The sequence below is a fragment of the Marmota marmota genome, unplaced genomic scaffold, assembly GCF_001458135.2.
Source record: "Marmota marmota marmota unplaced genomic scaffold, marMar, whole genome shotgun sequence".
In the NCBI taxonomy this organism is placed as follows: Eukaryota; Metazoa; Chordata; class Mammalia; order Rodentia; family Sciuridae; genus Marmota; species Marmota marmota.
The window spans coordinates 7,020,677-7,046,155 of record NW_026000169.1 but is presented as its reverse complement, the minus strand read 5'-3'; the positions used below and the strand labels follow the sequence as shown (position 1 = coordinate 7,046,155).

The 25,479-nt window shown below is 34.7% G+C and overlaps 1 protein-coding gene and 1 long non-coding RNA gene across 32 annotated transcripts in view; one reads left to right on the top strand and one right to left on the bottom strand.

The window, feature by feature from the left end:
* Plekha5 (pleckstrin homology domain containing A5) overlaps positions 1–25,443 on the bottom strand; it is a 238,821-nt gene extending 213,378 nt beyond the window's left edge. For 27 of the 31 annotated variants that reach the window (XM_048787240.1, XM_048787248.1, XM_048787237.1 and 24 more), the window contains exon 1: positions 23,330–23,387. The gene's annotated coding sequence lies outside the window, so the exon portion shown is untranslated. Of the gene's footprint in view, positions 1–23,329; positions 23,390–24,765; positions 24,787–25,084 lie in introns of those variants that run through there. The other 4 variants (XM_048787250.1, XM_048787266.1, XM_048787241.1 and 1 more) reach the window with 3 other exon arrangements.
* LOC125611801 overlaps positions 24,922–25,479 on the top strand; it is a 23,073-nt gene continuing 22,515 nt past the window's right edge. Inside the window, exon 1 of the long non-coding RNA XR_007342040.1 lies at positions 24,922–25,121. This is a non-coding gene — a long non-coding RNA (uncharacterized LOC125611801). The remainder of the gene's footprint in view (positions 25,122–25,479) is intronic.

Below are 25,479 nucleotides of genomic sequence, written 5' to 3'. Positions count from 1 at the left end.
AGGGGGATAGTAGGGGATAGGAAAGGCAGCAAAATACAACAGACACTAGTATGGCAGTATGTATAAACGTGGATGTGTAACCAATGTGATTCTACAATCTGTATACGGGGTAAAAATGGGAGTTCATAACCCACTTGAATCAAACATATGAAATATGTCAAGAACATTGTAATGTTTTGAACAATAATAAAAAAAATAGTGCTGGAAAAGCTGAATACCTATAAGAGGAACAAAACTATTGCCCTCTCATCATATTAAAAAAAAAATCAACTCAATTTAGTGGTACACACCTATAATCAGGAAAAGATATCAATATGTTAAAGAGATATCTGCACTCTCGAGTTTATTGTCAACATTTATCAGTGAATGTATGGATCAAATAAATATAAACACAGAACATATACCACAGAATACTATTCAAGCTATAAAAAAAAAATGAAATCCTGTTCTTTCCAGCAAATTGGATGATTCTGGAGGATATAATGTCAAGTATAATAAGCCAGGCACCAAAAAACAAATACTCCATTTTTTCAGTCATGTGCAAACTAGAAAATTGATCTTAAAGAAATAAAAGTGTAGATAGTATTTACCAGAGACTAGAAGAGTAGGAAGGGAGGGGAACAGAGAGAGTTTGGTTAATAGGTACAAAATTATAGTTAAACAGAGGAGTAAGTTCTACTGTTCTTTAGCACACAGAGTGACTATGGTTAATAATAATTCACTGTATATTTCAAAAGAGGAAAGAGGACTTTGTCCCAACACAAAGAATCAACTGTTTGAAATGATGGATACGCTAATTACCTTAAATATTGCTCACTGTCTGTATGTTTCAAAATATCACATTGTATCCCATAAATAATATGTACAATTACTTAAATCGATTTAAAATATGAAAAAATACAAGGGTGGAAAAAGTTATATTAGGTTAGTGCTAAATGTATAAAGCTGATATATTAAATCAGACAAAATAGAGAATCACAAGTGTTACTGGAGGTAGAGATCCCCTCCTGACTGTAAAATGTTGAATTCATTTTGATGACATATTCTCCACTTCACAGAACAGTTGTGTAAATGCATAATAACATAATTCTTTTATAAACAGATCTTCTCATAGAAAAATCACTACAATAATCAAAATTATAATATACCTTTTTCAGTAATCAATAATTGATTCCAATCTCACACAAACACTTCCGTAGCACACATACCAGGGATTGGGGGAGAGAACGAGAGAGAACCCTCCCCCAACTCATTTTCTGAGACTAGAATAAAATGGGTTATCAAAGCCAGACAATAACAGTACAAAGAAGGAAAATTATAGGGCAATTTCACTTACTATCATAAAAATCCAACAGAGTAAAAAACAGGATTTTTAGGGCAGTGAAATTATTTTGTATCATACTAGAATGATGGATACATGTAATTATACATTTGTCAAAATCCATTAAGCATAGGGACTGGGTTGTGCCTCAGTGGTAGAGCGCTTGCCTTGTATGTGTGAGGCCCCAGGTTCAATCCTCAGCACCACATATAAATAAATCAATAAAACAAAGGTATTAAGGTATTGTGTCCACCTACAACTAAAAAAAAATAATTTAAAAAAATCCATTAAGCATAAAACATCAAAAGTGAACCCTTGCTGAGTGTGGTGGCACACACCTGTAATCCCAGCCTGAGGCAGGAAGACGGCAAGTTCAAAGCCAGCCTCAGCAAAAGCAAGTGGTTAAGCAACTCTATCTCAAGTGAGACCCAGTATCTAAATAAAATACAAAATAGGGTTGGAAATGTGGCTCAGTGGCTGAGTGTCCCTAAATTCAATCCCAAGTAGCCCCCAAAAAACAATTAATTAAAAAAAGGGTATGTCATGACCAATTTTGGTTTACCTCACCAATGCAGGGTCAGCTTAGCTTTAACAAATACCTTGATGCAATTATGTAACTCACCAAGTCAGCAAATTGTAAGAAAAAATAATCTCAATGAACACAGAACATATCTGATAAAATTCAATATTCATGTGTAATAAAGGTCCTTACCAAATTAACCTTAAAATTTTACCTCCCAAAAATCTTCATCAAGTATCATTCTCATTGGTGAAAATTAGAAAAAAGCATGTATTTTTAAGTCAGAGTTGTATTTGCTTCTATTTATTACTGTATGGAGACACTAGCCGTTAGTACTAAGAAATACAGGATTGAAAAGGAATAAAAACTGAAACAATTTATAATATATTATAATATTTTATATTTCTTATTATTATACCTTATAGTATATTTTATGATTTATGATATATTATAATAACTGTATTATTATAAGTAATATATTACCGATAAGTAATGACATTAAAATTAAGAACTCTGTTCATCAAAATATCCCTTATATAAAGTGAAGGAACAGTACACTAGACTTGCCATACATATCACTGGTAATAAACAATGTCAGGTAGAGATGGGGCACATGTATAGTCCCTGCACTTGTAGGGATAAAGCAGAAAAATCATCTGAGCCCAGGAGTTCAAGACCAGCTTGGACAACATTGCGAGACTCTGTCACAAAAAAAAGGAAAAAAATATATTTTTTAATAAAATAAAAATCAGTAGGAAAAAAGATACCAAGAAAAATGGACAAAAAAGAAACAGGCAGCACTTCACAGCAGAAGGAATAAAAACTGAAATAATTTATAATGTATTATAATAAGTAATTTATTTCATTATATTCTATAAAAGACAATTTATTTCATTAATCTGGGAAATACAAATTAAAATCACAAGAAAACATCAATATCCACTAAACTGGCCAAAAAAAATGCAAAAATTGGACACTATAAAGTGCTGACAAACATATGGAACAACACAGACTCTCATAATACCAAAACAAATGCAACTAGTAAATCTACCTTGAAAAACAATTTAGATTTATTCAATAAAAGTGAAATACACATACCTTGCAACTTCAATTACACTCCTAGTTACCTTTGTTAGAGAAATTTCTACAGAGAAACATGTTCTATATTTTTAAGGTGAGTATCATAATCAGTGGTTATTTATCTTATTTTTCTTTTATGTCTGATAAATGTTATATTCATTTGGTACATAATTAAATTTTCATAATGAAATAAATAAAACACACACCCAACATTTAAAAAAAAATTCTTATCATCATATGTAAGCAGTATAGTAAAAAATATTGTTTGATTCAGAATTCAGCCTATGGGTTTAAGACTTGGTCCTCAGTTTGGCACATTAGGATGTGGTATAAGCTTTAAGGGGGAGGGGGCTTTATGGAAGATTTAAAGTCATTGTACTTCTCACAATGATATGCTGCCTTGCCTCACAGGCCCAAAAGCAATGAAACCTCCCAAACTGGGAGGCTTATAAATTGATTCTCTCAGATATTTTGTCACAATGATGAAAAGCTGACTAATACAGCAAGGACATAGGTTTGATCCCTAGCACCACAAAAATCAAAAACAAACAAAAAAACCTGACCTATATTGCACAGGCAGATAGTTTAAATTATGTAGATTAACTTGTCTTGCTCCTCTCATTGAAAGAAAGTCTGACCAAAGGGTTAAAAGCAAGGAAGTAACCGGTACTAATTACTCTTCTTTTTCAAGAGTTCCTATCTATGAACTTATAGTAAAATGCTTTAAATTATTTCTAAGTGGGACTTTGTAAATCTTCCACTACTATTTTTCCTCTTTGTTGCCTATTAGCCAACTTGTGATTTAAAGATTATGAAATTTTTCTCTGGTTCCTCACACATTTTAAACTTTCAAAATGACTAACAGCAACAAATAAGAAATTAAATATTTACATTTAAGATATCTATTGTTAGTACCAATGCGAAAAACTTTTAAAACAAAAAACGAATTAATCTGAAAATCCTGACCATTGCATTTTAGATTTGACTTAGTACTTAGTAAACAGCATTGCGTACATTAATTAAATCATTATCCTTTAGTATTTGCATGTATAATTAATATTTCATATCTTTAAATAGTTTACAGTTAGAAAATGTCATTTCTAATGAAAAAAGATCTTTAAAATAGTTTTTTCAAACTACAGTGCACGGCTAAGGTTGAGCACTTGCCAAGCATGCATGAGGCACTGGGTTTGATCCCCAGCACCACATAAAAAATAATACATAAAATAAAGATATTGTGTCCATTTACAACTAAACATAAAAAATAAAAATAAAAACTACAGTGCAAATAACAAAGCTGTTAAATAAGCATACAGGTAGTCCTCCATATCTGTGGGTTCAACATCCACAGATTCAACCAACTGCAGACAGAAGTATGGGAGATTCTAGGAAGTTCTTAAAATCCCAACTTTAATTGCTTCACACTGAGCAGTAAGCTGAATTCATGTAAATGAGGCATTCTGCCATTTCAGAATCCTCAGTCTCTCTAGCACCTCAAGTCTTATTCATTTACTATGCAGTTTGTCCTTCAACGGTTTCGTCTGTACTGAACACATACAAATTTTCACCAGAACAGAGAGGTTAAAAGCCTTCTCAGAAACAAACTGAAACTCACCTCTCCATCCCCAAAATAGAAGTACTCAGGCCCATTCTAGGCCTTAACGAACTGACACAATCTCAAACCAACTAAACACAATCAAAAATAAATAAATAGCTGAGTGCAGTGGCACCTGCCTATAATCCCAGTGACTGGGAAGGCTGAGTCAGGAGGATCACAAATTCAAGACGAGCCTAAAGAACTTAAGCAAAGCCTTCAGCAACTTAGTGAGACTCAAAATAAAATACAGAAATAAATAAAATAAAATAGGAGATGTAGCTCAGTGATAAAGTGCCTCTGGGTTCAATCCCCAGCACCAATAAACAAAAACAAAAAATCCACATGTGCCTAAAAATCAATCAATCAATATCCTTATTTTATAGGAGTTAAGAATTATCTGTTTTAGCCAGACACAGTGGCACACACCCATAATCCCAGCAGCTCGGGAGGCTGAGGCAGGAGAATCAGCCTCATCAATTTCATAAAGCCCTGAGCAATTTAGAGAGACTATCTCAAAATAAAAAAATTTTAAAAGGACTGGGAATGTGGCTCGGTGGTTATGCACCCCTGGATTCAAACCCTAGTACAAAAATAAATAAATAAGTAAAAGAATTCTGTATGTTAAAAAAAAAAAATGTTTTTATACTTGTCCACTTAATTCTTTTATATAATCAAAGGAGTATATGATCAATGGTGTGCCTGTGACCCTGAGACCTAGTGTAACCCTATTATTTCAGATAGAGGAATCATAACTTCAGATGGTTTCAGTAATCTTTTCAACATATGCTATATGGATTACAAAGAAAATGACCCAATTTTCATTTCCTCCTTGAATCTACAACTTTTCCAATATGAGTTTGGAAAAGTTCTTCCATCAAAAAATACAGTCTGTCTCCAGTCCGTGAATCTGAGCTGGCCTCATGACTACCTTTGGCCAAGAGAAAGTGGTAGAAGTGACACTGCCCCAGTTGTGAGCCTAGGCCTCAAGAGTGCTTCTGCTCATTTGCTTGAATTTCTTTTCTCCATCAGAGAGCAAGTCTGGGTTAGCCTCCTAGAGGATGAGACACCATGGAAAAAGAGTTGAGTCAATCCTACCATCCGAGATACAGTCGCCCCCCTGTATTCATAGTGAACATTCAAGACCCCCGGTAGGTAGTACTGAACCTTGTGTATGCTGGCATTATTTTTCCTGTACGTACACACACACACACACACACACACACCCCTATGATAAAGTTTAATTTACAAATCAAGCACAGTAAAGGTTAACAAAAATTAATTTAAAAAGGAAAACAATTATAATCATATACTATAAAAGAAGTTTGAGAATGCAGTCTCTTACTCTCTCTCTCGAAATATCTTTACTAAGGGGCAGGGGGGTAAAACTCAGTGGTAGAGTGCTTGTCCAACATACTTAAGGTCATCAGTTTGATCCCCAGCACTAGAAAAACAAAAACAAACAAATAAAACAAAATCCAAAGTCTTACTATACTTACCCTCTTGTAATGATGTAAGATGCTACAACGCCTGTGTGATGAGGTGAATGGTGTAGGTATTAGGACATAATGCTACGCTATTACATATATAAGTGTTACTTGAATACAAGCACAATGATACCACCAGATGATATGATAACCCAGAAACCAATAAGTGACTATGGGCAGCAGGTAGTGTATATAGTACAGATATGATGGACAAGGAGATGATTCATGTCCTGGGTGGGATGGAATAGAATAACACAAGATTTCGTCATACTACTCTGAACAGCATGTCATTTAAAACCTGTGAATTGTTTATTTCTGGAATTTTTCATTTAATATGTTCAGACTACATCTGAATGTGGGCTAATTAAAACCACAGGTAAGAGGCAATTACTCTTAAGGTCATCCTAGATCAGCCAAGATCAGCAAACATCATACCTACCAGCTAACTGCAGGCAAGAGCTGGTCCAACAGAGACCAGAGGAACTGTCCAGCTAACCCAGAAATGTGTGTAATAATATATACATAGTTACTGTCTTAAGTCACTGGGTTTTGGGATGGTTATATAGCAAAAACTGGTACAGCGAGATTATAATTCTATACATTTAGTCTACTCTAATAATCTATTTTTGAGGAAATGAAGGAGAAAAAATTATAAAAATTTTTCATTTCAGAGACTTCTGCAATGAGTTTAAATAGCAGATTAGACAGAAATTTCTATACGGTAAGGATTTAGAACTCTGTGAAAGGATTTCCTTCTCCTGCCAATAATATTGCTTGTTTCCAATTTAGAGCTTATTTTTTGCAAATGTGTTGAGACAGAAACAGCAGTTGGATTAAATAAACATCATAAGATAACTGAGGAGGGAGCTAACTTGATATTGTAAAAATCCAGATTAACTAAGTGATCAAAAGGACCCAAAACTCCTCTGTATAAGAAACAAATTAGTTGAGTTCCTTGTCTTTTTTTTTCCCCCTGAAATAAATATTTCTCAGTGGGGATGAGTTCTGAGAAATTAGTTTCTCTAAATTCACAAAGGAATTTCATTTGCATCTATCTATCTATCTATCTATCTATCTATCTGTCTATTTATTTATTTATTTTGCACTATCTTCTATGTCCTCCAAGAGTTAAGGAGCTAAATTTTTAAGAGACATGGTGTAGGTATACATGCTATCTCCCCTTCCCATCCGTCTGAGAAAGCATAAAAACTTTATTGACTTGAACTGAACTAAGGCTGCCATGCATTCCACTATGTAGGGTTTTTCTGAGAATCAAATGAAGGAGAGAGGGCTGAGAGGGTTCAGAAGGAATGTGGCCTTACTTGACCTACCACTGAAGTTTTTAGTCACAGCCTACTCAAGATATCAATGGTCATATGCTCTGCCTTGTGCCAGCCAACGGTGTGCGCCTGGGAGCACATGGATTTCCAGCACCTTTGCAAAACTTGAGAATTCATATATTTAAAATATTTCACACATCTATATTTACACATTTTACAATACCAATTTTCTTATTCCTTTTATTAATGATAAGGGGTTCCGTTCTTTTACCTTTCTTCTCCCATTTGCCCCTTTACTGATAATAACTTACTCAGTTAAAGTTGCTAATTTTAAAAAAATGATAAAATACCACAAACACCCACATGTAAAATTACCTTCTTAGACACTCTTGGGTATACCATATTATAAACAAACTTCAGTATGCTCTTTTGAATTTCAGTCTTAGCTTCCTACATAAGTGTCTCCAATGTTACAATGCTTCAAATTCTTTACTCCTGGAGAATATAGTCAAGCTAGATCCTGCTGTTTATCAACAGCCCTAGATAAAAGCTACTTTATTCTTTAAAGAAAGTTCTCCTTAGTACGACCATCTGAGCACTTTCCAAAGAAACTGATTTCTAATTCCTAAATGACGGGGCTTTTAAAAATAGAAAACATGTTAAAAACAAATATGTATATTACAAAATGTCTATCTGACCATCATCAACAAACATTTATTGACTACATGGTAACAGTTCCTACCTTCATGAGTTGTAAATCTACACAAAATGAAGGCTTTATGTGATGACATTCTGAACCACTCTTAGTAGGACATGCATTTTGAGTTGTTTTCCAGCCTAAGTGATACTGAAGCATATTCTCTTAGACAGCCAATATCATGAATCTGTAGAACGAAAACCCATGTACTTCTTTATCTACACCATGTTTTACAGTTTTTCAAAGTCTGCTCATATAAATTAATTCACAATACCATAGGCCTATAAAATAAGCAAGACAAGAATTATTCTTTCCATTTTACATGAGAGGAAACTGATACATAAGGGAATCAGTTTATCACAGTAACCTGGCCAATAAAGGCAAGAGTGGTAAGATCTGACCCATAGCTACTACCTTCCACTTCACTCAGTACCCTCAGGCTTATGAAGATGAATCCTGTGGTCACACAAAAGAGAGCGTATTCCTCTTTGCAAAAAAGACCTAAATTATATTATACTCTGAAGTCAGGATTTCCTAATTAGATATACATCTTCAGAACTCCTATTTACACTTATTTTTAAATCACAAAATAAGAAAAGATAACTTTTATGAATATGAAAGACAAACTACAAGCAATAACTGTATATAATGTATAAATATATAACAAGGGTGTGTACTAAAAACTTTTTGCTTATAGTGGTACACACCAAAAAATTTTGGAGATCTTTACTAAGATCACTGCCTTGATGTCCAAAATTAAATAAATAACACTAACCATTAAGAAAACTGACTTCACAGAAAAACAGAACATATATGGTACAGACAACTGACAGAAGAGACTCATTCAAACAGGCAACACACAATGGAAACAATGCTAAATGGTTTGAACCAGGAACATGCAAATTTACACAAGAAGATACAATTTCGCCCATCAGATTAGTCAAAATTTAAGAATGGTAAAACCAAGTGATAGCAAGGATGCAAGAGAAGGATGATCCTATATTACTGCTGATATGATTTCAAAATGCTGAAGAGAGTTGCCTAAAAGTAAACCACAAAGAATAAAGCCATAAATTAATCTGAACATGATGCAAATGGCTCCAATTAATAGACCCAGCCCCAATTTCCAAAGGAATTTAGGAAGTAAATATACTGTTATCATTTGGGGCCTTTTGACCCATTACATAATCAGTTTTGCACAATGTGTCATATTATGACTTTTGTGGTTTTTTGTGACTCCTTACACTTACTGAAAAAATACTCCTTTTCATTAATTATTAATTTTACAGTTATACAAAACATTTTTGTTGTTTTGTTAGACTTTACACTATTCAGCAGGATTTTACTATATTTATTAAAATCTATAATATATATATAGCCTAACCCAGCATAACAAATATTTTATAAAAATATTTGCATGACTATGAAGTTTATGAGTAAATTCACTCCACTCTTAGAAATTGAGAAAATAATAAGAGAAAAAATAAAGGTCTAATAATGGGGCATGTGTGAATAAACCATACTTTATAGCTTTTGGAAGAATGATGCTAATCTCTAATCTCTACTATTATGAAAACTCTGATTATTTATTAAACCAAAAGAAAAAAAATAAGAGAATGATACATACAGGATGATCCATTTTTGTTAAAAAAATATATTTATGTAAGTATGGGTATATAAATACAAAGAAAGGGTAGAAGAATGATGGACACTAAACTGTTGATACTTGGAACCTTTTGTAAAACAGAGTATGGAGTAGCTGCCAAAAACCTCTTGTGAAGCAGAGTATGGAGCAGCTGCCAAACTCATGAAAGACCACTCTACACTGCTAAAACAGGAGGAATAGGAACATTTTTGTTTTTTTGAGTATCCCTTGGAATTGCAGAAGGTAGTGGCTACTCTTACTCAAAGATTGCCACTGACAGCAATTATTTAACCAACAAGAGTTAATCCAAAGGTCAAGAAGACAATCAAGTTTAAGCACCTCAAATTACACACACATATATACCCTCACACTCTCTCTCTTTCTGTGTCTGTCTTATACATGTAAATATACACCTATGTGAGACATGTACCTACCCACACATATGACACATGGGCACTAATATCTTGATCACTAATGTACATACTAAAATCTTCTGCTATAGCTTTTTCATTCGGCAATGGGAAATGGCAGTTCTGGTGTAAACACAGGTATTTTACAAACTAATCTGGCATAAAATACTGGCTATTGGGATCTTCTATCACCCTTTGTGAAATGAGGATGAACAAAAGCTTTAAGACTCCATTTATTCCATACTCAAAATGTTTTTAAAATACTTGGGCTTTCATGCAAGTTCATGAGTTGTTTTTTTCAGGTTTGTGGTTTTATGATAAAAATGCACAGATACTGAATTAGGGATCAAAAACACACCAGTATAACCACCTCCTCACCTGGCATTTGCATACATACACCTAGTTTATCACAACGTGTTTTCATATTGATTTAGTTGTCTCCAAATTTTTGTGAATATTTCACTTCAAACATAGTTGTTGTTAATCAATCAAAGATGCAATGCTACTTGAAATTTATGTAACATCTCTAGGAGTCCATTTAACGATCTGCCATGCAATGACCCACATTTCTTGGTATTCACACCCTTTTATAGTCCTCTCTCCACTTCTGACTTTGGCCTTGGCCACATGATTTGTCTTGGCCAATAGGACATGAGCAAGCATGATGTAAGCACAAGTTTCATAAGTACTTGTAGCTGAGGTTTCTCCTCTTGGGATGTTTCCTCTTGGAAGTCAACTGTCATGCTATAAGGAAACTAACAATAGGTGACTGAGGGATGACAGATCATGAGGTGTTTCAGCCTCAACCAAGTTCCAACTGAATATAGTTATAAGAACTGATCTTAGCTATACCACACGCAGAACAGAAGAATAGCTCACCTGAACCTAGTCAACTTAAACAAAAGTGATAAATTAGAAATAGTTTTGGGTCACTTAAGTTATGGAGTAATTACTTATGTAGCAAGAGATAGCTCAAAGATTTATCAATGTTCTGAACCATGTGAATCATGAGTAACAATCCATACAGACTTTTCATCAGTTACTTCTAAATTTCATCTATCCAATCAAGAGCATTTAGTACAGGTAGGAAAAAATGGGGGGCACTTTCATACACTCTCATATAATGAAAGTGAGAACATAAATACACACAAATATTTAAAAGGCAATTTTGCAAAATGTTGAGGAATGAACCTTTTAAAAATTTCATATCCTGGACTGGGGAAATAGCCCAGTAGGCTAGTGATTGTCTAAGGTACATGAGGCCCTGAGTTTGATATCCAACATTGTGAAAAAAATACAATAAAAACAAAGTTCATATTTTCCCCCAACAATTCCAATTCTAGGAAGCAGACATGCATACAAGATAGAAAAATGTTAATATAATTTTTTTTAAGTATTGGGGATTAAACCCAGGGCCTTATGCATGAAAGCAAGGCAGGCACGCTACTACTACTAAACCATATCCCCAGTCCCTATACTTTTTTCTCAAAGCAAAAAGTTGGCAATAACAAAGCCATGTAAAAGTAGAAGAATGATTAAACTATGATATATCCATAAGACAGAACAGAGTTATTAAAAATCTTCTAATGAATAAATAAATAAATATTTGAAGACAGACAATATAACTTTAGTGAAAACAGAATCTGACAGAGTAGTAGCAGTAACAACCTAATATTTAAAAATATATATGCAACTACCTCGAAATTTTCTGCAAAACAGAACTATGGGTGCTTTTATTTTCTCCACCTTTATACTCTCCAGTATTTTCCAAAATAAAAACAAATTTTACAATAAAACGAATACTTCTGTAACGAGGAAAAAATACTGAACATTATAAAACAAGTTGGAAAATAAGTACACACATTAAACATAAACTCAGTACTTGATTTGGAATTATTCTGGTATTTACTCATTTAAAAAAAAGACAAGTACTGCCAAGGATGTGAGAAAAGGAATCCTTATACAATTACTGGTAGGAATATAAATTGGTATAGCTATTCTGGAAAACAGTACGCAGGTTCCTCAAAAATTAAAAAACTAAAGAATGGTCATATGATTCAGCAATTACACTGCAGGGGATCTAGCCAAAGGAAATAAAATCAGTACCTTGTAAAGATATCTTTGCTCCCATTGTTACTGCAGCATTACTGACAACAGCCAATAAATTTGAAACAATCTAAGTGTTCAAAAATCAATGAATGGAGGCTAGGGATATAGCTCAGTTGGTAGAGTGCTTGCCTCGCATACACAAGGAACTAGGTTAAATCCCCAGCAATTAAAAAAAAAAAAATCAATGAATGGTAAAGAAAATGTGATGGAATATTATTTGATCTTTAAAAAGAGAGATCCTGCATTTTACAACAACATGGATGAAAATGGAGGGCACTTTTCTAAGTGAAATAAGCCAGACATAGAAAAATACTGCAAGACTTTTCTTATATGTGAAGCTAAAAACAAAAGGAGAAGTGGAAAGGGGGGTGATGTATATCAAAGCGTCCAAAGTCACAGTTACATAAAATGAATAAGTCTAGGAATTTAATATACAGCATGAGGACTATAATTAGTATTTTAATGTATTTTGGAAGTTTACATAGAGTAGATTTGAGGTGCCCTTACATAACACACACACACACACACACACACACAAAATATCTGTGAAATGATACGTTAATGTGCTTTATTGCAGTAAGTATTTCACTAAATATATTAAGATATCATGTGTACAACTTAAATATACACAATTTTAAAAAGCCAGCCCGGTACAGTGATGCATGGCTCTAAGTACTGGGGCTGTCGCTCAAGGGTAGAGCACCCCTAGATTCAATTCCCAATACATGCCCCCCACCGCAAAAACAAGTCATCTGTATTGTATTTGAAAAAGCTATTCCATCTGTATTCTGTGATGGAATAGCTTTTTCAAAATAAATGTAGTAGAATGGTTGAATTTTCAAGAGAAAAAAATTCTACAAAATTTAACAGGTGACTTTCCCTATATAATTTCTTTGTACCATAAAATTAGGCAAGGGGATCTGCCGCAGTCTGGCTGGGCACAAAATCATGAGCCACTCAAGCAGGAACAAACTTTATTTCTGAAACTCCCGCCAATGCCAAGCACTCTCCTGGGAAATATGCTGAACTACACACAGCGGCTTTCTTCCCTAGACACACTACCCCAACAGGAAATCCCTCCTCCGGAATTCCCTCCTACCACACTTTCCCAACCAATGGGAACTCTTTGGGAATCCCACTAGAGCTCCAAAGTAGCAGGCCTAGGTGGACAGCAGGGGTCTAATATCCATTTGAATGCAGATCTTAACATAATCATATCATCTCAATGGCTTGCTGGAGTCACCTTTCAACCAAAAATGCCATGCATCATTACTACTTGGCTATGGCTCTTAGCAGGGATCTCCTTATTCTCTCTCTCTCTGGTTGGACCATGACTATTTGAAAAATAATACTTGTAAAGAATCTAAGTCATCTGGAAGAAATAAGGGCATAAAAAGAAAACTACTCCCCATATACAACAAGCAAGCTTTGATAGCATCATGTAAGTACTAACAGTGTTTGGAAATTATTCCTGAAGAGGCCAGTAACTTCAAAAGCAACAGAGAGAATCCCTGGCCTACTATAAAAGTACGGGGAGATTTCTATCACTCTCAGTTTCTACTGCCACTTGTCTTATATTGGTTCCCATAACTTCCCTTGCTCAGGACAGCTAGGGTAGAATTGGCTTTTATGTTTTCTTCTTCAGAATTCAACACTTTCTCTTCATTCTCCCAGGTCTAGGTCTAAACCATCCATATCTCCACTATTCCCTCTACACATAAGTCCAAAAGCTTCCTTGAAGATCACTGTTACCATCATTTCTTTTCTCTGAAGTTTACACATCTTCAGGTTCACTGTTTTTCCTGGCCTTCAGCACTGTACATTATATTACAGGAGAAGAACAGAAGAACTCTAATTCCTTACTCTTCTGCTTTCCAACTTCCTATGGCAAATTAGGCCTTCTGATCTAATCACACATTTCCAGGGGCTTTCCAATATTGGCATGTTGTATCCAGCTAAGAACAGATACCAGATGACTTTACCTTGTTTTATTCTAACCCACTCTATGGGAGTTCAGAACTTTCTCATTTTTAGGAGACAGCCTTTCCCACTCACTTTATATAGGGTCAAGGCCTCGTATGTCTTCAAAACATTATTTATACTTCATTGCATTTATCAGTCTATCATTCTATATTTAGAGTGATTATTTGACTACTATTCCTCCCACTAAATAAAATACAAGCACCTAAAGAGTGGGGTCCATGTCTAATTGATAAAGCCTAAAGCACTAGGTAAACAGCAAATACTTAGTAGTTTGTAAATGAATAATTACTTAAGTGAATATGTAATTTTCAGGTTGGATCTCTATATAAGCAGATGGTCACTTAGGTAGCTGAGATATGATTTTGGAGGAGGGGGAAGTTGAGTTGTGTTTGCTTGTTTGTGAGACACACAGAAGATAATCTTGGAAATCCTTTGTGAAATCCAGATATTAGGCATCTAAAATAATACTATGTCTTCTCAAGGTAAGCAGCTCAAAAACCAAAACCACCATTAAAATGTCCATCCAAGAGTTCCTCCCTGCACCAACCAACCACTCCCTTTTCTGGTCAAGGGTACTATCATTCTTGTAGCCAATGAGACACAAAGGCTTTGGGTAGCTTTTTTTTTTTTTTAATTATTTATTATTCTAACTTGTTATACATGATGGCAAATGCAATTCATTTCATATTACACATATAGAGCACAATTTCCCAAGTCACTGATTGTACACAAAGTATTTTCACACCATTCGTGTCTTTATACATGTACTTGGGGTAATGATGTCTAACTCATTCCACCATCATTCCTACCCCTTTCCCCCCCTCCTTTTTCCTTCCTCCCCTTTGCCCTATCTAAAGTTCCTCCATTCCTGCTTTGGGTACTTTCTGACCTCTTTTTCTGTCAACCTCCTTGATCAGCAAGACTCCTAAAGCCTGCCAACTCCTCTTTAATCTTTGATCAATGGCCTCCTTCCTTTACATTCCTGCTTTTGCTAACTTGGTTCAAGCAACAAAGGCTCACATTATGGCAACAGACTCAGTTGTCACTTTAAGATTCTAGGTTTGCCCATCTAATCCATGCTGCCTATATTAAAATCTCCCTAAAAACCTTCCCTTATGTAATTAATGCTATATAAAGACAACAAAAAACTGTAATGCATGCCTAGAAGGAAATAAAATATCCCTGCCTAATTTTTGAAGCCCAAACATGTCTCCAAATAGCATGCCTAACTGCCTATCATTCCTGCATTTGCTACATTAACTACCAGAAGGGCAGGTCATGGAAGAAGTGGATTTGTTAACAAATACTAAGAAATTCCTTATCTTTTATAGGATTGAAAGAGGTGGGTATACAGGGATATTTATATATCAGGTGGTCTCCAACTCTTCAACTCTTCTGTCTTTTCTATTCTTCACTTCCCACCCTTCCTAAACATACAACTCTGAGAAAAAGAAAGACAGGAGTCTATCCAGGTTGGGAAGAGGGGAAGGTTACGTGGGAAATTCAGAAAGTGTTCCCAAATTCCAACAACATTTGAGTTATGGAGAATGCTCTTGTTCTATCTTTTTTTTTGTTGTTGTTGTTGTTGTTGTTTAGTTTTAGTTGTATATGGACACAATGTCTTTATTTAATTTATTTATTTTTATGTGGTGCTGAGGATCGAACCCAGTGCCTCACACATGCTAGCCTAGTGCTCTGCCACTGAGCTACAGCCCCAGACCCTCTTGTTCTATCTTGATCAACTCCTTAAAAGAGTAAAAGCCTGAACCACTGTCACAGATACACTTATTTAGAGGCAGACTAGATGCCATGTACTAAGCTCTATCACAGAAACTATAAGTTTAGGATATTGAGCAGAACTGGACACACTTATTTAGAGGCAGACTAGATGCCATGTACTAAGCTCTATCACAGAAACTATAAGTTTAGGATATTGAGCAGAACTGGACCTGACCAGTGGTCCTGGAGTTAAAAGAAGGGGAATGTAATTCTATAATGAAGTTCACCATGACAAGAAATGGCACCAAAACCTTGAAATTTTAAATGCATCTTTCCACTGTAATGGTGATTTATGGAAAACTTTCATAATCTGGCATAACACATTATACTTTGTTTACAAAGACATCATTTTTAAGTTACTTGTTTGTTCCACTTTTTGTCTTAATGCCCATATTTCTATAGGCTCCAGCAGGAAGGCAGGGTACTTGCTGGGTGGGTATCCCCTTTATATTCCCAAGCTCCTATAACAACACATGGTATTTATTAGTGAACAGAAAGGAGTTACCAAATCACAACACTCTGTTGATACCAGCCAACAGGTTCTGGGGGATTAAAGAAGTTTTCATTTCTGGATTGGTATACTCAACACTGTACTTGTATGAAATAATACACCACTAGCCTCCCTAGCAACCAACTTACTGAGGGATATATATCACAGGATATACTTATATTACCCTGTAGTTTTAAATATAGAGGGATTTTAGCTTAGATATATTAATTTGAATGCTAGTGACTAATAATTAAAGCTTTATGATCTATAATATATAGGTGCTTAACCTCTAAGCTTTGGTTTCATCACACACACACACAAAATAACATAACAAGACAGTGATGAAGTGCTGTAGTGAGGCACTTCACTATGCTGAAGTGCTAGCACTAAATCAGTCACGTTCCCTACATCATCTCCCCTTTTTTCATCAATACCCTGAATGTTTTTCTGTATGTTACAAATATCCTGAAGGTTATTCATAATTCATTGTTCATAGCTATGTGCTTATAAATTAGCACAAAATGCTTAATACATGTAATGGATTATATATTATAATCCAAAACTCTTTTGCCATGAATATGAAAAAGAAACATCATGTCCGTGAACTGTTAAAAATTATTTTTTTTTAATGAGAGAGAAAAGAGAGAGAGAATTTTTTAATATTTATTTTTCAGTTTTCGGTGGACACAACATCTTTATTTTATTTTTATGTGGTGCTGAGGATCGAACCCAGCGCCCCACGCATGCCATGCGAGTGACTTACTTCTTGAGCCACATCCCCAGCCCCTATTAAAAATTATTTTATTGCTCTAGTAATCAAAATCTGATCATAATAGTACTAAATGACAAAACAATTTTAAATATCAGATATACAGTATATTCTAATGTTCTTATGGTACTTATGTATGTTTCATTCATAATCAAAATTAGCTGGGTGTGGTAGTGCACACCTGTAATCTCAGAAGCTTGAGAAGCTGAAGTAGGAGGATCCCCAGTAAAAAGCCAGACTCAGCAACTTAGCAAGGCTCTAAACAATTTAGTGAGACCCTGTCTCAAAATAAAAAAATGAAAAAAGACTGGGGATGTTGCTCAGTGGTTAAGGGCCCTGTGTTCAATACCTGGTATCTACTGTCCCCCCCAACAAAATGTGACAACCTATGAACAAACAGAAATTTTTTCCTCTCTAACAACCTTAAGTGACTATTCCATCATCATAGGTATTTTGGAGTTCTTTTTTAAGCAATTTTTTCATGGTTTTAATTAGTTATACATGACAGCAGAATGCATTTATGCATTTTGATATACCATACATATATGGGGTATAATTTCTCATTTTTCTGATGACATGTTGTAGAATCATATCAGTCATATATGTGGATAAGGTAATAATGTCTGTTTCATTCTCCTATCCTTCCTACCCCTTCCCCTCCCTCACTCTCTTCTACCTAACCTAAAATAACTCTATTCTTCCCTAGCACCCCACGTCTTATTGTGAATTAGCATCCACATAACAGAGAAAACATTCAGCCTTTGGTTTTTTGAGGATTGGCTTATTTTGTTCAGCATGATATTCTTCAACTCCATCCATTTACTGGCAAATGCCATAATTTCATTCTTCTTTAAAGCTGAGTAATATTCCATTAAAAAAATATATTTTTTTAATGATCTATAATATATAGATGCTTAACCTCTAAGTTTTGGTTTCATCACACACACACACAAAAATAACAAGACAGTGATGAAGTGCTGTAGTGAAGCACTTCACTATGCTGAAGTGCTAGCACTAAATCAGTCACGTTCCCTACATCATCTCCCCTTTTTAATACCCTGAATGTTTTTCTGTATGTTACAAATATCTTGAAGGTTGTTCATAATTCATTGTTCATAGCTATGTGCTTATAAATTAGCACAAAATGCTTAATACATGTAATGGATTATATATTATAATCCAAAACTCTTTTGTCATGAGTATGAAAAAGAAACATCATGTCCATGAACTGTTAATATATATATTTTATATATACATAAAATCATGTTTTCTTCATCCATTCATTTATTGAAGGGCACCTAGTTTGATTCCACAGTTTAGCCATTGTGAATTAAGCTGCTATAAACAATGATATGGCCACATCACTGCAGTACGATTTTAACTCCTCTGGGTATAAACCAAGGAGTGGGTGGGATAGCTGGGTCAAATGGTTCTATTCCAAGTTTTCTAAGGAATCTCCATAAAAGCATTAACCTCTAGGATACATAAAGAACACAAAAAACTTAACACCAAAAAAAACAAATAACAGTCAATAAATGGGCCAAGGAACTGAACAGAGACTTCACAGAAGAAACAAAACCGATCAACAAATAAATGAAAAAATGTTCAACAACTCTGGCAATTAGAGAAATGTAAATCAAAACTACTCTAAGATTTCATCTCACTCCAGTCAGAATGGTAATTACCAAGAATACAGGCAACAATAAATGTTGGCAAGGATGTTAGGGGAAAAGGTACACTCATACATTGCAGGTGGGAATGCAAATTAGTGCAACTACTCTGGAAAACAGTAGAGATTCCTCAGAAAACTCAGAATGGAACCACCATTTTGGAATTCTTAGTACACACTAGGTTTCAGCCATCAAAGAAATCTCATTAGTCAAAATTAAATACTGTTATATTTGTATATCTAAGAAAAAGTTCACTTTTCAGGACTTAAATTAAGTTTAGAAATAATTAGTATAAAAACATAACCTCACAAATTTCACGTACCACTGTGCAATTATTGTTCTGATCTTCAATCCTGCCACATAAGAAAATAACCTTTAAATAATCAAAACAAAGTTCCTCACTATTCAGAGAGCATTGTTTTAGGATTTACTGGGTGCTGTAACCACTGGAAAGCTGTGAAGCACAAAAGAACAGTTAAGGACACATGCATTTTAAGCTACCAGGATGTGTCTTTAGAGTCTTTAAGTAACACTTTTAAATTGTAAAGCAGAAAGCTTTATAACTTTCTAATGTAAAAAGACAACTTCCATACTTAATGGGTTATTCCTTGAATTCTACTAAGAATATGCAATATTTAAAGCTATACTTAATTAGCTACAAAATTCAATGATAATTTTCACTAGTTTTCCTGAACTAGTATGAATTTAAGTTTTAAAAAGCTATAGAGAAACCCAATGATTAAACTAGAACTCTTTGTGTATGTATTTACATACATACCTAATAAAATAACTTAGAGGCTGGCTTAGTGTACATTGAAAAATCAGCATTTTTATAAAAAATCAAAGTATTATAATTAAATACTTAGCTTTAAGATAAAGAATTACTTTATCTATATTATTTGTTTTGCCAAATAAATGCAAAGTAAATATATTTTCTATATCATATATCCTGTTACCTGTGAACTTAAAGAACCAATTTTTTAAAGTGTATAAAGTAAACTGATTCCCATATAATCTATACAAATCTTACTCTGATCAGGTCCTTTGTTGACATTAGCCCTATTACCTGTTCCATGAAGCTCTGCAGGAAGATACCCTGATACAAACACTTTACAAGGAATTGTAAGCACAAAAAGCAGCAACAGAAGTTACCCAAAATTCTGGCACTACATACTTCATATGTATCTGTAGTTATCTACCAAAGCTTAAAGAGAGAAGATGAAACAGTTAAGCAGCATAAGAAAGATAAGTAGCTTTCCATTTCCCATATCATCTCTTCTTGATATCTCGAGTTCATTATTTTCTAGTATATTGTAAATTCCCAGAACAGAATATATTTCAAAGAAATTTATAAATGGGATAGAATTTAGAAATTGCTTTTTTCAGTTAGCCTAATTTAAAGATGTGAAAACTGAACTTTCAAGTCATTAAGGTCATGACTGCAGCTTCCCTTTTGACTTCTCCATTCCAAAGCCTTCTTTTCCTTGACTCCTATGGAAATGCAATTGCCAATATCAAAATATTCTCCAAAGATAAAAAGGGTTTATCAATGTGACCTTCTGAACAACCACCTTTTTTTTTTTTTTCTTCTAGGAGAGGAACAATTTTAGAGTTCAATACACTTCACACTTAAGAAACAACCCAACTTCAGGTCTCCCTACGCAATGGAAGTCTCTCTTCTAGAACACAGGATTAGAAACAACCAGAGAGCCAATGTGCCTTTTACTGGCTTTTTATCTTTCCATGTGAACCAAGACCAACCTGCTCTCTCTATCACATCCTTTTCTTATAATTTGATCAATAACCTCTTTGGGGGGGCTAAGGCTATAGGTTAGTGGTAAAGTGCTTGCCTCATATGTGTGAGGCACTGGGTTAAATCCTCAACACCACATAAACATCTACAACGAAATAAATATCTAAAAAAACAAAAAACCTTTTTGTTCATCTAAGAAACAACAAATTAAAAAAATATCCAACATTAATCACTTACTTCAGGTGACTATCTTTTCTTCTACTCTGAATATTCTAAACATAGTTCATGTTCCTGCTGTTTCTCATTGTGCTGTCTTTTTAGAATATTAAGTTCCAAATGCATGTTTCTGTTTTTTATTGTGTGTTCTAACAATGAAAACAATAATCCTCCTAACTACTTATACAATTAAATTAAGATTCAAACTTGGTAAGTGAAAACATTCTGTAAACTGTAAAGTTTAAGATAAAAGTAGTGCCCCCATGTTAGAATGAGAAAGCATCTCTAATTGGTTATAATAGTATAAGAAAAAAAAATTAGGAAATTATAGCCTACATTGGAGATTTAACTAATCTTTAAAAAAAAAAATTAGTCTTCTGACATAACTCAGAAAGGCAAAGCAGTAGCACACAACATTTAGTAAATCGTGTATTTGTAAATGGTAGTTTACTTAAAAGAAGTTTATTCCTCTCATAATACAAATGTGTTGCTAACTATTTTTGTATACAATTATTGGCTATTAATATCAGATGATTAAAATCCACTAATTTAAAAAATGTCTTTAAAGTAAAATCATTATTGCTTTCTTAATTCTGTCCTAATTTTCCTGAACAACTTACTTAGGCTTGGTACTCAAGTGAGATCCTAATTTGTTTAAGTTAAAATAAAAGAAAATCTAATCAAAATAGCTAGTAAAACAAAAAAACTCAAATCTTTCAAACACCTCATTAGAATACCTATTAATATTAATAACATCTCAACTATATTAATATATTAATATATCTCCTAATTACATATTAATATACTAATAACACCTCAATTAAAGAATACCTATTCAGCGGCTGGGGTTGTGGCTTAGTGGTAGAGGGCTTGCCTAGCATGTGTGAGGCATTGGGTTCCATTCTCAACACCACATATAAATAAATAAATGAATAAAATTAAAGACCATCAACATCTAGAAAAAATACCTATTCATCCTACACAAAATAACATTTTTACTGCCAAAAAAAATTATTCAAGAATGCATACTCACAGAAATTAAAATATTGAGAATTGGAAGTGTTACCTCCACTCTTATAAGATCAGCTAAGCTTAATATACAGTAGTCAAAATTATATTGAAAAAATGAAAATCAAAAAACTGTCTTTTCTTCAGAATATCACTATATCCAAAAAAAGGGGGAAACATCTCCTTTCATGGAAATACAAACCCACTTTAATTCAGGATGAAGACAATCACTAGAAAAACAACCACTAGACTGCACTTTACTCAAGTCTTCATTTTTTTCAGTTATTTAACATTGTATAGCATAATCTTCAAATAAAAATTTAACAGAAAATATCCATATAAGGACCACACCATGAAAATACTTTATTCCTGTATCTCACTTCTGCTTTCCCTATTTCTATGTTCAAAACCAAGCATTCCCAATACCTATAAATATCCCTTGATCTTTTTTATAAATATTCTTCAAAAAAACTTGAAGAACCATACAATTGTAACTTAGTAGAAATAAGGCCTGATCTTAAAAATGTCAATGGTAAAATAACTTACTGGGACCAATGAAACAAATGCACCTTTAGCTAGGTATCTGTTACTAATAAACTACCAAAATCTCCACCAAATCTTGTGTTTAAGCTTGTTTTAAAACTCAGCTCCTTAAGCCAAAATTACCAAAAAATTTCTTAAAGTTTCTAATTTAGAACAAAGACAAAACGATCTTTATTTTCCCTTGAATGATTAAAATTTTCCTATATAATGTTGAACTTTACCATTTTATCTGTCCAAGATAAATTTGAAGAAAAATTAGTTCAATATTCCATAGAACTTGTTTAAGGTTGGGACTGACTAATCATATTTGCTCTCAAGCTTTATTGAAAGCCTTTTACTCATACATAAATATGTTAGTAAAACACAACGACTTGGACACATTTAAATTACCTGAAGCAAAATCAGAAACTGCTCCAACATTTGTTTGTGGAATATTCAGTATTTACTGCTATTTGTTTTTACTTTCCACCTTGTCATTCTTCATCAGATTGTACCTCACTTTACATTGCTTTAGCTACTTATTAACAATTCTGGCCAAAATATACATGAACACGTTTATTAAAAAAAAAAAAAAAAAAAAAGATGGCAACATAACTCAAAGAGATTTTTGCTGTTTGTTTGGTATCTCTTTGCAGACAATCAAGGACCAAAACTTTTAAGTATCACTCAGGTAAAGACAAGACTACAATGCTTTATCATCCAGAAATATGTACAGAAGCAACAAAAAAAATTTAATTGTGGCCATAAATGATCTAATTTTCAAGACAATGAATCAGTGAATTTGCAGATAAATAACATAAGAAAACCATGAGTGCCTTTTTTTTTTCCTCTCAAATTTTCAACACTATATAAAACAAGGTACGTATTATAAACCTAAAAAATCATGATCATATCTGGACATACAACCACTCAACTGAAGATTAATCACAACATTTGAATTACCAAAGAAAAAAATTAAAGTTAACAAAAACTCACTTTATATAGTATCTTGCACCTTCAAAAGTATATGCTTCCTCCCAGCCAGTAGGCAAATCTAAAAAACATATAATTATAATCAGTATTACTTCAGTGGGTTACCACAATAAGTTTTAATCTATTTAAATTATTCTCTATCATGATTATAGCTATTTTCATTTCAGTAGGTTTACAACTAAAAAATAAGTGTTGAACTGGCAATAAAATTAAAAGCAAATATAATGTCACTTTGGGGAAGATGACAATTCAAGTTTAAAGCCACCAGAAATTTAGAAGCAATGTTAGAGATTATCTAATATGATTTTATATCTCTTAATAATCAGGGTAGAAAGAAGCCTTCTGGCACCCAAATAAGCAAAAAGAAACCTTCCAATCCTAGGTAAAATACCCATCAATGGTTAGTAAAAAAACAAAACTCTGCGTAACAGGCAATGCCTGCCTCTTTTAGGTGTAATGTGTATACTTAAGACCCTATTTTTCCACCACATAAATGAATTCATCTAGGAAATGTCAATGATGAGAAGGAATAACTTTCTAAGTAATTAATTAGTGGGAAAAAATCTGATACTGAATACTTCTATGGTTGTATTTCTATATATTTGACTTTAACAGATGTGAAGTTTCAAGTAATAAACTTGAGAATGGTTCCTGAGAACATATTACATATAAGGACAAGTGGTTTGGATTTAATCACTACTACCTCCCGGAAATAATCCATTAATGTGGGCACAAAATTCAGAGTCCAAGCAAAGTAAACCAAACCAGAAAAACATTAATGAGAAATCACATAAGAGAAAAAAAAATTCTGTGGTCAAATGTTATCAAATCTGTGGAGGTGATTAGGAAACATATTTGATACACATAACCAAAATAACCATGAATAATTCCAACGGATGATCAAGCTAAATATATTTTTATTATCTAATAGGCTTTAATCAAGTACATTTGTTACTATCCATACAAGCAATGAGACCATCATAGTTGAATACGCATGCAAAACACCGAAGCCAAAGACTGACTGCACAGGGGAATTAAAAAATATGATGGTGTATTAGTCAGAAATGCCCTAAAAATGTAACCTCATCATGCTTGCTACACCAGCTTTCCCTTTCCTCCTCCTCCACCTTTTTGCAAATTTGAACACATTAGTCACTTCATTAAGCGTTTAATAGGAAAGGCAGGTTTGTTAGACATCCTGGCAACTTTAAGGGATTCACAGAATCTCAGAGTTAGACAAAGTACCTAGGAGGGCAGTTCTGAAGGTCTGCTAAAACCGGCCTCACCTTCGACCCCAGCAGTTCTCAGGCCTTTCCAATCACCAGAAGAACACATGTTTTATTTCAGACCAACAAGTTCCACGAATGTAAACAAAGAATGGCAAAAGAAAGCCAGACCCGCATTGAAATTGCAAAAAGCCCTTCTCCAGCTCAACTCACGTTTAGCGTTCAAGCAAACTACCAAAGCCACCTGGGAAACTGGTTTCCCCGCCGACACCCTGCCACTGGGGGCCCAAATGCCCACACGGGGGCCACCCCTGGCTCGCCCACCGCCTCCAGGAGGTCTGTGAAACCTCCGTGCAGCTGCGAGGACTTTGGATCTGGATCGCCGGCGACTGTGGCTGAGAACGCCTCCTCGGGCTCCGGCTGCTCCCCTAGTGGCAGGAAAGAACGCGCCAAGCGTTTCCCCGAGCTGTTCCCTGTCACTGAGAGGATGGCAGCACCCCCGAACTCTTCTCCTCCTCCATCAGCCACCTACCTCCCACAAGTCCCACCTAAGACAAGGAAGCTGCACGGTAGGAGGCAGCTCTCCCGGGAACACGACGAGGATGTGGCGGCCAAGCGACAGGGTCCGGGCTGCAGGGCTGGGGGTGGGCAACCACTTCCTAAAGGCTGCTGGGGCGGCGGGAGTTAGGAGTAGGCGCAGAGGGAAAACTCGGATTCCAGGTTTCAGGGAGAGGGGAGTCGGCCATCCTAGGGGCGCGGGGAGCGTCCAGGTTGGGATGGGAGAGAGGGCGCAGAAAGAGGGCGCCGTCTCCAAGTGGTGATGAAAGGCTGAGGAGAAAGAGGCGCCCAGAGACTCGAGCGAACTCCCGGCAGCGCCCCCCCACGCACACACGGCTCCTCTACCTGCAGCCGCCCCACCTAGCCGCC